Source organism: Cupressus sempervirens, chromosome 7 (assembly GCF_028749045.1).
Source record: "Cupressus sempervirens isolate cs-2001-9-10 chromosome 7, ASM2874904v1, whole genome shotgun sequence".
Lineage (NCBI taxonomy): Eukaryota > Viridiplantae > Streptophyta > Pinopsida > Cupressales > Cupressaceae > Cupressus > Cupressus sempervirens.
In genome coordinates, this window is record NC_143124.1 from 395,842,571 (window position 1) to 395,857,779 (window position 15,209).

The window sequence follows — 15,209 nt, forward strand, 5'->3', positions numbered from 1 at the left end:
AATTTCCAACATCTGGGTTTTTTCCTTCCTTATCCTAAAGCAATGCCTACATGTTTTCTCTTGAGTTTCTCCATAATATCCACTACTTGGCTAGCTTCTATAAAATAAAAATTTGCATATTTATCTTTAATTGTTTGTTAGTAATTGCTAAGCCCAATACAAGTGTCCACACAATCCTCAAGTTTAGTGTGCACTTCCAACAATACCTCTTCATTCTTAAATGATTTCTTGATATCTTCATCAGGTGAAACATCCTCAAAAGTTCTTTAGAATGGTTTGACTAATGATTTCATGGAATTGAGCTTAGTTATTGAATCATCTTAAAAAATGTCAAGGCATGCAACTTTATAATACTTCTTTACTTCCAAAATATGTTCTTGAGTCAGATCTCTTTATCTCTAAATATCCTCATGTAGTCCCTCTATGAATTTTTACCAAAAACTATATTCTCTATCCAATCCTTGATTTTATCAAGATCTTCTACTATATATACCTCCATGACTGTGTGATACCTTTCACCTTTTATTGATTTCAAAATTGGTCGGTCTTTTGACTAGGTATGTACCTCATCCATCAACTGAAAATCCTAGTTCACTATGGACACTAGTTTATCTATGCTCGACTGAATTAGTGTAACATGTTCAAATTTCCCTATATTATTTTTACACCCTTTTCCTCAAAATTTTCATGCCATTGCTAGCATTCTCCCAAAAATGAATCCATTTGTATAGTCCCCTTGTCTTTTCTCTCTATTACCATAGCAAGAGTGATCTCTGGATGATCTAGGTTTCTTGGGCCCACTATTCCATGTAGATAGCCTCTTAGAAGAACATTTTGTTTCCACAACATCATTAACTTTGACTCTTCTCAACTCATGTGTTTGAACACCTCTTTTATTCTTGTAGTAATAAGTACTTTGGTAGTATCTACCCTAGGCCTTCCTAAAGGGACCTCCTTGATTTGATAATCGTTAGGAGTCAAATCCTCAAGGTCATCATGTAGATAAGGAATGGATTTATGAGCTAGAAAGTCTTGATCTTGGTTCTTCATAATGAAGGTCAGTGGTCATGCATCACTTGTAGGTGGCTGATGCTTCTTGATGGCTTTTACTAGTAGGTGTAGTGTGTATTGGAGACATTTATTTGGCTAAAGAGGGGGTTTTCACTACAAGTCTCTTTCCATTATCAATCCTATCTAGTGTCTTTTCTCATTAAGAGATATCACCAATTTGAGTCTATGTATCTTCTTGGGTTAAGGTACCAACCTTAGTATCATGAGGGGTTTGTTGACGTTCCTCATTTATTTTTCCCTCCTTCGATAGTTCATTGGTTTGCATTTTTTTGGGCTCTTATTCCTCCCCTTCCTTTTCTTCTAATTCTATCATAAGAGGATGTGGGGTTGCTGATATTTTGTCTAAGAACAAAAAATCCTAAGATGTTTTGGTAGGGCAAGAGGTCCTTGAGACAGAGGTGGTAATTGGTTCTAGTCCTCTCTTAGGGATTGACTAGTAGGAGTATCATGTATCTTCTACCACAGTATCTTAGTGCCCACTAGGATGAAATAAAAATCTAAGAGGTTAAAGCAATCTATCTCTTGAGCCTCCATGTTTGTGATCCACTATTGTTGCTCATCCTATGAAGTAGTAACCTAAATAGGTTCTTTTGGAATGGATGGTGGAGTTATGGTGGAACTTCTTATTCTTTCCTCTTCCATGGCCTTAGCTAAATGAGTCCTCTAACTCAAGGGGACATATTAAATTTTCTCCCCTTCCACTTCTTTCACTTTAGCCTCTGGAATGGTTTATGGAACTTGTGAGGGTGGAATATTCTTTTTCTCTAGTTTTCCCCTACATGTCCCTCCCATAGTGGGCTCAACCCTAGCCTGATTAGGAGTTGAGGGGAGGCCTCTTTCTCTTGACCTTTTGGTGGCACCCTCTATTCTTTCTCTTCTTGCTCTAGTTCCAATTCCTATCTTGGTGGAGGTACTTTCTCAGTCTCTTGGACTTGAGCCACCTGCTCATCTTGAGGTTCCACTCTTTTAGGATCTCGTTGTGGTTGTTGAGGTAGATGGACCTTAGTTGTTTGTTTGATACCATTTTTCCCTCTCTTCCTTTTCACTCTATCTACTTTAAAATACTCAATTTCCCACTCATGTTGATGAGCCATTTCTAGCCTCGCTGGTGATTGAAGTAGGAAAGTTGGTATAGTAACTTTTATGCATTTACCTTTGATAGGTTGTGTTATGGATTGTAGAGGAACAACTCCTAGAACTAGATCAAGTTTGAAAGGTTACTTGATCTATACCCTTGTTAGTTAGACTATATGGTGGGATTTTTTGTTAATATCTGCAATCTCATCCCTACAAATCTTCGCATTCATGATTGGCCTATCATAGTTTTTTTCCTCAATTGTACAAAGTATCCAAGACATCTTTAATTTCTTTCTCAACAACCTTGAGTGGTATCTTCAATTTTAAGGCCTTTTCTACCATATATAGAGTCATTCTATGATAATCCCTTATTCAGATATCATAGTCATCTATTGCATTCATCTAGTGATCCTCTAATGCATCTTCATGTACAAACTAATTTCCAGCTAGATGTTCTACCATCCTGATATTATCAAAGTATGAGTGAGGGTAATTGTACTCTTCTAAAGGATATTGATCTTATTCTAAATCAAAAGTCATGATGTATTTCTTCTGCTTGACCTCAAAAGCAACTATGGTTATTGGCCATACCCATGTTTTCTTGTATTGTTTCCTCACTTTGTCATATGTAGATGTGAGTTTCCTAGAAATCTCCAACAAAATGAGCCTATTTGAAGGATATCTTGCGAGCTTCATTGTGATCTAATGTAGGAGCATCCAGTGGTGTAAGGGAAATCTTGTATCACCCAAAAATATGCTTAGAGATAGCTTTTGTTTAATATGTTTTCATTTTTTGATACCCATTTGGGTCAAATAAAGGTTCCAACTCTCACAGTTCCACTATTAGTTTTCTAGGTTAGAATTTTATTAGATTTTAAGCACCTTGGGATACATGTAAATATAGAAAATGAGTTATTTTATAATTGAGCCAAAATTATGATGAGTTAGAGGGTGTAATTTGTAGGGACGATTGGACTTGTAATTTAAAACACTCCAAATAAAAAATTAGGTCAAAAGGCATTACGATTAGAAAGTTATTACAGTTTTAATTTTCTTGGAGATCTCCTAAGAATGCTTCAAAGTCAGATATGGGGCACTAAATGGCCTCATATGGGGCTGAAAATGGGGGACAAGTATAGCTAGTACATAGGGCTATAGAGCACTTTGAGAGCTTTCAGGAAATGTAAATAGTTTGTCAATTGTAGTTACGGTACAAAAGTTATGCCTCCCAAAAGTTGGACTATTATTTCTGGATTCTTCTAATTTTACACCAACTTCTAATGTGATTTTTGGAACTTTTTGTTTTGGCGATGGATGCCAACTAGCATATTCTAGAATGTATTCCTAACCTTAAACCATTTGGGGCTTATTTAAGAACATTTTTGGCATTGTAAAGGCAACTCTTAGTGGAGTTAGAGAGAAGGTACTGTGTGAAGGATTTCTTTCTCTAGAATCATACTATTGTAAGCCCACAATGCATTTTACATTGATAATAATATTTTTCTTTTTCGATGTGTTCATTCTGGTCCTTGGTTGTGTCTCCATCAACTGGCATTAGAGCAAGTTTTTTTGAGTGTGTAGACAAAGCACCGGTTGTGAGGCAGTTTGCACTAGGACTGTATGGTTGTGGTTTTGAGACAAGAAGATGCCTCCATAAAGGGAATGTGGTAGAAGGGCTAAAGTTGTTACTCCTAAGTTTAGAGCACTCTAGAGGCAAGTTTAAGCATTGCAAGAAGAGATCTATAGAGGACTAAATGTTTTCATAGGCAATGAAAGTGAGGACAAAAATGAAGAAGAAGAACATATTGGATAGGATGGGGAAGATGAAGGGAAAGTCCTAAATCAGACAAAGGAGAGGCTTTTTAGTGCCATTTCTAAGCTTGGAAAAAGACCTAAAATTGATGTGGGTATGTTTTGGGAACCTTAAACCCAGATGAGTTGATCGATTGGATCAATGAACTAGAGGAGTATTTTGAGTATGAGGATATCAGAGACCCAGAGAGGGTTAAATTTACAAAGACCAAAATGGAAGGCCATGCCAAAATTTGGTGGCAAGAGGCTCAGCTAGAAAGGAATAGAAGAGGAAAGGAGAAAATCACAAGGTCGGATCGCATGGTGGACAAACTGAAGAAGCAATTTATTCCTATTGATTATGAGCTTGATTTGTTCAAGAAAATGAAAGGGTTAAAGCAAGCAAGAAAATCTATCCAAGAATATAAAGAGGATTTTTATCAACTTCTTATTGGGGCAGAGCATGTAGAAGCTAATAAGGAGAAGGTTGCTTGTTACCTTAGTGGGTTACAACCTAGCATTCATGAGGAGTTAAGTCTAGTTAGAATGACTAGCATTGAAGAGGCATACCAATTTTCCCTATGAGTTGAAGAGAAGCTAAACAAAAATTTTGATGGAAGGTAAAGAGGGTGCGATCAAGGAGGAAGGGGTAGTGGTAGGTCATTTGGAGGCCAAAATGAGACCCAAAAGAAAAATGAAGATCTGGGTACTAGTAGGAACCAGAGGAACGACGGTTTCAAATGCTCTCATGATCAAAACTTTGGAGATCAAAGAGGAAGAGGTATAGGATGTGGACAAGGTTCAGGAAGAGGAGGATTTCATGATATGTATTTTCATTGCAATGATGAAGGTCATTGTGAATTTGAATGCCCTCAATGAAAAGGAAGGATAGATAGGAGAGCTGATGGTTAAGCAAGGGTTACTCATGTGGATGAGGATGCATAGTCATTGCATTCTAAGGATGTAGAAAGAGGAGAGGTTCTCATAAATGAGAGGGTCTTACTAAGTAGTGAGATTGAAATTGGACAAAGGAGGAGTTGTTTTGTACCAAGTGCAAGTGTGATGTGATTATTGATGGTGGCAGCACTGACAACATGTTGTCTGAGGAGATGGTCTCTAAGCTAAAGCTCAAAAGGGAGAAACACTCCAAATCCTATTGGATTTCTTGAGTGAAGGATGATCATAAGGTCCTAGTTAGTGAAGAATGTTTGGTGAAATTCAATATTGGGAGTTACCATGATGAAGTTCTTTGTGACATTATTCTAATGGATGTCTACCATTTATTGTTGGGAAGACCATGGCAATTTGATAGAAATGTTGTACATGATGGTCATGCAAATGCATACTATCTAATAAAGGATAGAGTTTTCCAAAAACTGAAGCCCATGATAAAGGAAGGTGAAAATGTATGCAGTAGTGCTAGTATATGTCTTGTTGATGGAAGAATTTTTTTGGATGGTATGAAACATCGACATATGTGTTATGCTTTGATTCCTAGGAGAGAGAAGGAAGGTATTACTGAAATTCCTCCTAAAGTTTTAGGTCTATTAAGTGAGTATTGAGATGTCATCTTTGATAATTTTCTAGAAGGGTTGACACCAGTAAGATAGATTAGTCATTAGATAGATTTAATCCCTAGAGCTAGTTTGCCTAACAAGGTTGCTCATAGGATGACTCCTAATAAAACTGAGGAGCTAAACAAACAAGTTTAGGAGCTATTGAGGAAGGGTTTGATTTGAGAGAGCCTAAGTCCATGTGCAGTACCTGTAGTACTAGCACCAAAGAAGGATGGAGAGTGGAGAATGTGTATAGACTCTCGTGCTATAAATAGAATAACCATCAAGTATCAATTTTATTTGCCAAGAATGGATGATATTATGGACTGCTTGAGTGGATTTAAGTACTTCATAAAGATATATTTCAAGAGTGGCTATCACCAAATACCGATATGAGAGGTAGATGAGTGGAAGACTACATTCAAGACCAAGGAGGATCTATATGAGTGGTTAGTCATGCCTTTTGGACTAACCAATGTGCCAAGCACCTTCATGCAGCTTATGAATGAGGTACTAAAAAAATTCTTGGGAAAATTTGTTATTGTCTATTTGGATGATATTTTAATTTTTAGCAAGAATTTGGATGAACATTTATTACACATTCATAGAGTCCTCGAAAGGTTGAGGGAAGAGAAAATGTTGATTAATTTGAAGAAGTGTAGCTTTGTTGAAAAATAGTTAGTCTACTTGGGGTTTTTTGTATCATCTAAGGATCTCAAAATGGATCCAAAGAAGGTAAAAGCCATCTTGGAATGGCCTACTCCAAGGTCTGCCACTGAGGTGAGATCATTTCATGGTTTGGATAGTTTTTATAGAAAGCTCATTAAGAATTTTAGTGGCATATGTGCATCCCTAACTAAAACAATAAGGGGGAATAGGAAAGAGTTCAAGTGGACTACAACAATTGCAAGGAGTTTTGAATTGTTGAAGAAGAAGGTGACAGAAAAACCAGTGTTGGCACTTCTTGATTTTAGTAAAGTGTTCCAAGTAAATTGTGATGCTAGTGGCAATGCTATTGGGGCTGTATTGAGCCAAGAAGGTAAGCCTATTTCATATTTTAGTGAAAAATTGAATGATGCTAAGAACAAGTATTTTGTTTATGATCGAGAGTTCTATGCAATCATTTAGGCCTTAAAGAAATGGAGGCATTATTTATTTCCAAAAGAATTTGTCTTGTATACTAATCACTAGGCATTGCAATACCTAAATAGCCAAGGTAAATTGAACGAAAGACATATGAAGTGGGTAGAGTTGTTGTAGAGCTATACATTTGTGTTGAAACATAGAAGTGGAAGGTCTAATAGGGTTGCAAATTCATTGAGTAGGAGATAGTTGTTGCCTATAGTAATGAAGGTTGAAGTGGTTGGGTTTGATGAACTCAAGAATCTATACCCTGAGCATCCTAATTTTGCTAAAGCATGGAAGGTTTGCAAAGAATGTGTTACTATAGACAGAACCAAGTGGCTTGATTATTTGATTCAGGATGGTATGTTTTTCAAGGGCAGTTAGTTATGCGTTCCAAGGAGTTCCATAAGGGAAAATTTGATCAAGGAGAATCACAATGAGGGTATGGTAGGACACTTTGGTCAAGATAAGACCATTTTCATTCTTGGAGAACATTATTTTTGGCCTCAAATGTCACAAGATGTGAAGAAGTTTGTACAGAGTTGTCAAGTATGTTAAGGAACCAAGGGATTTAGTCACAATACTAGACTCTATCAACCATTTCCTGTTCCATTGAAGCCATGGGAGGACATAAGTATGGATTTTGTGTTCTTGGATTTCCAAGGACATAAAGGGGTAATAACTCAATATTTGTGGTGGTTGATAGGTTCTCCAAGATGGAAAATTTCATTCCATGCCATAAGACTCATGATGTTGTACATATTGTAGATTTGTTTTTCAGAGAGGTGGTGAGACTGCATGGTCTCCCAAAGAGTATTGTTTTCAATAGAGATACTAAATTTGTGGGGTATTTTTGGAGGACTTTATGGAAGATGTTGAGGATATAATTAAGGTTCTATTTTACACATCATTTGTAGTCTAATGGATAGTCTGAAGTGGTAAACAGAAGTTTGGGCAATTTGTTGAGGTGTTTAGTGGGAGATAATCCTAAGGGATGGGATTTGATTCTACCATAGCCAGAATTTTCTTACAATAATCCTATAAATCAAAGTACTGGCAGATCACCAATCCAAATTGTGTATGGTAGTAGCCTAAGGAATGCACTAGAATTAAGGAAGATGGAGCAAGGGGAGGGGACAAGTGCGAAGGTAGAAGAATTTGTTGAACATGTCAAGAGCCTACATGAGGAGGTCCATGCACACATTACCAAGATGTATCAATAGTATAAAGCTAGGGAAGATAAGAGGAGGAGACATAAGGAATTCCAAGTAGGGGATATGGTTATGGTACACTTACAAATGGAATAGTTTCCAGTGGGTACTTACAATAATCTGAAGATGAAGAAATTTGGCCCCTACAAAATTTTGAAGAAACATGACCCAAGAAATGCATATGAGGTGGAGTTGCCAGATTGGATTCATATTTCTTCTATCTTCAACATTGTAGACTTAATAGAATATCATGATGATGGTCAAGATGAGGGGTTCATGCTAGAGCCATGTTTAATTCCTACTTCTAAGGAGGAGATAGGAGAGATTCTGGATAGTCATGTGGGTAGGAGTACCAGAAATAGGCAGTGTGAAGAGTACCTAGTGAAGTGGAAAGGACAACTGTTAGAAGTTGTAATCTTTCCTTGGTGTATTTATAAACAAAGGTTAGACCTCCTTTACTTATTATTATAATATATTAGGATATAATCCAAGGTATCCTAATATATTTCTTTTTGGTCCTTTTTCCACTACATCTTATTTTGTCATCTAGTGGAATATGTGAGGACAAATATATATTGTAATTTATAATTTTAGATTATTCCTCCTTAAGAGGAATCTCACACTTGGCCTCACACACATATGAATGGTGGCATTCATAGACATGGGAGTTACATTCTAACTCCTCTCTCTCATCTCTATTTAAGAGATGACCCTCCTATCTCATTCAACAATGAGGTTTCTTCCTCTTCTCAATTATTGTATGAGCGATTGCTCTCTGTCTCTCTCTCTCTCTCTCTTCTTAGGCTTTTCATGCCTCATTCATAATGTCACAAGGGGTTTTCTTCGCTTTCCCCTTTCCAAATATCTTGTCTCATGGTGTTGGAGCTTGAAGCTTTCTCTCTCCTATTTTATGGTAATATCTTTTCATGCATTTACTCACTTAGATTCTTTCCTGGTATTGCTTATTTACAGATTTCTTTTTCCATTTCTAACATGGTATTAGAGCTGTTTAATCTTTGTTTTGAGTGTTTTCATGAAGGTACGATTCAAAGGAGACTCTTGAGAGAGATTTTAGTAATTTCTTCTTTAATCTTCTTAAGATGGAAGAAATTGAATTTTTTTTTTTTTTTGAGTTTGGCTGGTTTACCGCCAAACCTTATTAACTTCTGTTTGCTCTAATTTGTGCAAGTTACTTCTCATTTTCTATTAGTTTTCATCTAACCCCCTTTGGAAGGCTTGCCGCCAAAGGATTTTCCTTAAGCCACTCTGTGCTCTTTTGATATCTGTCTTAGTAAAAAAATAATAATTAAAGCTAATCAAAGCTTTATTATTTTTTTTCAAATACGAAGCAAAGGTGTTTCCCTTCACCCATATGCGCAGTAATGCTGCAACATTTGGTGATGGCTCGTTGTTCTACATCTCTGATGTGGAACCTGGCATCGCAACATCTCTGAAGATTTTTTTTTTTCAATTTTTTACAATGCCTAAAATGTTGGCTGTGCTTGCAAAGCTCGTAGGCTATAGAACTATTGTTGTTCAGTTTTTTTACGCAAGTCAATTGACCAGTTCAGCTAGTTTTTTTTTGTGTTTGACCCCTATAATGAAATTGGGTCCTATTCCCTTTTATAGCCTTTTTTTTTTCCAAGCCTTTACAACTGTTGTTCTTTTGACTAAAAACTATGGACTTTGAGGTTCATTATTATTCATGGGGATTGTAACTCAACTGGGCTCTCACTGCTCGTACCCTTAAGTAACTTCTAAAGGATCTATTTATTACAAGCTTTTGTGATGAATTTTTCTTCATTATGTGCTTTCGGCTTAAGATGCTGAGCATGGGCCTTTTCACTTCTATTCTCTTTCCCACAAAGGTTACTCTTATTCACATCCGGCTGCCTTCAAGTTTTTTCTGCTCATTTGCCAAAGCTTGCTGCCTTGCCTCAAATAATGCTTCTGTTATCCCAGGGACTCCAACAACCTTTCTGCGGAGGTTGTAGCGGTGCCATTCGGACCTGTAATAGCGGCATCGTTACCAAATGTAGGTGCCCTGAATGTATCCTCTTGTACTTTCAGTCATTTCTTGATATGCTCTGCTATTTGATTTTTCTGTGTATTAAGCTGACTCGCTAATGAGGGCTTGACTATTTTCATCGTCCTGGGTGATAAAATGAAACATAATGTTGGGTCTTGAATTTTATCCCCATATTGTCTTACTTTGTGCCCGTGAAATACCAAGACCAAGTTTTTGCAAGTTCATAAGCTTTTGGTGAGGCAGTGGCAATCTCTGATGGTAGCATCGTTCGTTGGCGCCTTAGCTGTTATTTTGGTCCCTTAAACCAGTTGTCTTGTAGATGTCATTAAAAAGCTCTAGTTTCATTTCATTTTATCTTAAAACCTCTGATGGTAGCGTTGTTCGTTGGCATGTAGGTCTCATTGTTAATTAATTGAGTAATTTGTATTATCGAGAGTTGGAGTTTATCTTATGCCAGTGTGAGTAAGTTGACTTTTTAAATGGATAATTTTACATCAATCAATTTTTGTACCGGCACATTTTCTCAATTTTTGTCGAGCTGCATGCTCTGATAAAGGAGCAAAAAATACCTCAATCCGTTGTGAGTTTGTTTTCAATGGAGTTTTTGCATGCATGCTCTGATGAATGATCATGTTAATTTGTTTGATGAGCATTTATGGCCAGAACAGTCACAACATCAATTAAACTTCAAGTTATTGCCACAACAGGCAATCGGTCCAAAGCTATTGTAAAAGAAAATAAAAATAATAAGCTTAGTGAGGACAAAGGTACTGTTTCTAAATCAACACTCAGATTTCCTTGAACATAGCCATGCTTGATCATCCACAATCTTCTATGCTGTTTCATTTCAGTGTGCATATCCTGAAAAAGTTTGGCTCAACCATGATAAGCAAGTGCATCTTTCACCAGGCTAGGATGATAAACTAGGTAAGGCCTCCCAGAAGCTTGCAATCTTTTTACAATTCCGGTGCCAAGTTCCCAAATCTCTTGTTGAAAACGAAGTGCATGGAATGCTACTCTGCATCTAAGCCTCTGGTATTCCGCTAGCTTTGGCGATAGAATGGGTTGCAAAGATTGAAGCGATTTCTCAGGACCCCATAGTTTCCTCTACTGGGAAGTCTGATTTCTTGCCCTGGGAACAAACTCCTCATTCTCAACCACAAGGTTACAAATTTCTATTGCAGAGATGGTTATTCCAGCTTATCGTGCATTTCCAGGTTGGTTTCAACTTTTCTTCTTTTTTCCTTGTCGTTGAGACAATCTCTGCGAGCTTTTGAAACTGTCATAATGTCTTTTAGGCTTGAAGAAATGCTATAACTCAAACCCAAGGTCAGCTATGTTTTTCTCAAGCATCTGCCGCTGCGGTTGAATTTAAATCTCATTACCTATCTAGATTGCATTGCCTCACATTTGAGTTTTTTAAATCATATAAGTTTTCTCTATATTTAGATTCAGTTATAACATTTTCTTGTCTTTTCATCCAAGTTTCTTTTTCAGAGACATGCAAGATTCTTTTTCTATTTTTGAGCTCTTGACAGAGGCATCATTTGCTTTTTGTATTGCCTTTTATCAACCTATTCTTGGCATGTAATCAATCATTGTCAGACAAGTGCAATATTCTCTCATTACAAGCTTTTATTCAAACTTTTTTTAGAAAAGTTTTTAAACTCTTTTTAGTATATTCTTATCTGCCAGATCTGACATCTATTATTAATTACTAAGTTTTTTTAGTTATATCTTTCTTAATGTTTTATTTCAAAAAAAAAAATCTTTTTGAATCACTTTCCATCTTAAAGGCATAGTATGAAAATGGGGACATCTTTTTGCCCCATGACTTTATGTTCTTATTACTTTGTGGTTATATTTTTGAACCAAGGTAAATATTGTGACTTTTTATAAATTGTGTCTTTCCAAAATATTAAGTATGGAAAGGTGATTATTTTTCTTTAACCAATCTATTTTCATATATTTATTTGAGTATATATGGGGGCCCACATATATGTCCAGATAAATATATAATTTATGACTATAATATTTCGGAAATTAATATATACCTTTGCAAAATGAATTTCATACTCATGTTTACACTCAATGGAGTTTTATACCTGATATCTATATTTAGTTTATCTTCCTTAAATCATTGTACTTAATTGGATTATGAGTAATCTTACACATTTTCCTTCATTTTAATATTTTGATGTGCCCATAGTTGCACTTTTATGCTTTTATAGCATTGTTCTATGCCCATGATGGCACTTTATGCTTTTATACCATTGATATACATGATTTATATGATATTTTTTTTTGAGTTGCATAGGGAGCCAATTTTTTCAAGGTTAACTATGTAGGTCCCCTCAGTTTAACTGATACATAGTTTCCTTATCTGGCCCATGGAGTATTCCTCCATCCTATATTGGTATGCACTCATTTTATATGGAGTTTCCCTCCATTTGATCCTATCTGTTCCATTTTGATAGGATAATATTTTTATGGAGTTTCCCTCCATTTGGTTCTATTGGTTCCATTTTGAAAGATTGATATTTATGGAGTTTCGCTCCATGTTGTTCCATTTTTTTCCTCAATGAAGAGGATACTATTATTGGAGTTTTCTCTCCAAATTCAGATGATTTGATCCAATTTGAAGGCAATATGTTGTTATATCCTCATAATCCATTCTTTTGATTATCCTAACAAATCATGCTAATTCTAATTTGATCAGCATGGCTCTCTTTTTACTTTATTTTCATATATTAATGTGATAATGATCTGCATACTTTATTACTTAGATCATGATTCATGCATGTTATGGATTGATCACCCCTTAACTTGTAGTGGGATGATTCATTAAGTGGACTGTCTATATCCATGTGATTGATGCAATGTTGATGCACGTATCATTAGTTGACCTTGTCTATGGTCATTTGTGTATTAGTATAATATACTTTTCATGAGAGCATTGATCAAGCTTTTTACTCAATTTGTCCTTGTTGACAATTTCTTGAGCATATACTTTATCTTGATATCAGGTTATCTCCATTGTTTTGTGGTAACATGTTTTACTCATTGTTTCTCTATGAGAATTTTATTATCCTTATTCAAAAGGATTTTGAATTTGCATATATGATGGCATTCTATTTGTGGATATTTGTCTTGTTGTTCTTTTTTTTCAGGTGATCCATCAAGGAACCTTCTCGATTTTTCACATATGAAGATGTGTCTATGCTTCCACATTCAAAGGACTCATGTACTTCTCTTAGATCTGCAAATGTACCATATGGCTTGAAGAAAATCAAATTACTTCATCTTGAAGATTAAGTTGCAGATTTTTGTAAATTATGGGTTTAATACCCTTTGATGTAATTTTCCCAAGTAAAGATTGAAGGGGGGTGTTAGAAGTTGTAATCTTTCCTTGGTGTATTTATAAACCAAGGTTAGACCTCCTTTACTTATTATTATAATATATTAGGATATAAGCCAAGGTATCCTAATATATTTCTTTTTTGTCCTTTTTCCACTACATCTTATTTTGTCATCTAGTGGAATATGTGAGGACAAATATATATTGTAATTTCTAATTTTAGATTATTCCTCCTTAAGAGGAATCTCACACTTGGCCTCACACACATATGAATGGTGGCATTCATAGACATGGGAATTACATTCTAACTCCTCTCTCTCATCTCTATTTAAGAGATGACCCTCCTATCTCATTCAACAATGAGGTTTCTTCCTCTTCTCAATTATTGTATGAGCGATTGCTCTCTCTCTCTCTCTCTCTCTCTCTCTCTCTCTCTCTCTCTCTCTCTCTCTCTCTCTCTCTCTCTCTCTCTTCTTAGGCTTTTCATGCCTCATTCATAATGTCACAAGGGGTTTTCTTTGCTTTTCCCTTTCCAAATATCTTGTCTCATGGTGTTGGAGCTTGAAGCTTTCTCTCTCCTATTTTATGGTAATATCTTTTCATGCATTTACTCACTTAGATTCTTTCCTGGTATTGCTTATTTACAGATTTCTTTTTCCATTTCTAACAACAACTAATAGAGGACTCAACTTGGATATTAGTAGCAGAGGTTGTCCATTTGAGTTTTCCTCTACCATAAAGTGATAGGGTCACTTTTCAATCTACGCTTGGTGCCTGATGTAGGAGCATCCAGTGGTGTAAGGGCAATCCTATATCACCCAAAAACATGCTTAGAGATAGTTTCTATTTAATGTGTTTTCATTTTTGGATACCCATTTGGGTCAAATAAAGGTTCCAACTCTCACAGTTCCACTATTAGTTTTTTGGTTTAGAATTTTATTAGTTTTTAAGCACCTTGGCATACTTGTAAATGTAGAAAATGAGTTATTTTGTATTTGAACCAAAATTATGATGAGTTAGAGGGTGTAATTCGCAGGATGATTGTACTTATATTTTTGAAACATTTCACAAAAAGAATTAGTTCAAAAGGCTTTACGGTTAGAAAGTTATTGCATTTTTAATTTTTCTGGAGACCTCCTAAGAGCACTTCAAAGTTAGATACAAGGAACTAAATGGCCTCATATGGGGCCAAAAAATGGGGGATAACCAAAGATGTCCATAACTCTATAGATCACTTTGAGAGCTTTCCAAAAATGTAAATGGTTTGTCAATCAGAGTTACAGTGCAATATTTCTCTTTTCCTGTGTGCTCATTCTAGTCCATTTTAGTCCTTGGTTGTATCTCCATCATGATCACTTATGTGCCTATGACCTTGAGGTATGTGAATATTTTGAATTAAATATAGCAGGCACCAATCTCTATGATTCTAGTTTCTACCTCTGCTAACATTAGTTTGACATAATCACCCTCCATGAATTGGATGATTGCAAATATAAAAATTTCATTCACTATCCTATATTCATTTCTCTAATCCAATTTTTTTCTTCACTAGCTGAGGATATACCACATAGAGCCATGCATTAGCATCTTGCATGCTACCCTTTTTGTAAAGTCTTGGATAGTCGGTAGTTCTAGCCATCAACAAGTACACCAAATATGATGTCATGTAGAATTTGGGGTCTACCTTAATAGCTACCAATTTATCATCCAAGTTATCATGTAGTCTTGTGGCCTAATCAATTGGTATCTTGGCCATTCAAATGGTTTATATGAAATGGACCATCTGGATATTGAGATGTCTAGCTACTGGTAGGCCCATGACTCTTCTTCAAAGTATGATGGCATATCTAACTTCATCCTTCATGTATCCCCAAGGCATGTCTACTCTTCTAACTCTATGGCCCATAGGTGTTCTATAAATCAAAAATGATGATTGGATTATCTCTTTGGCTTCCTTCTCATGATTTTGATACCATATTTTTTCTCCTTCA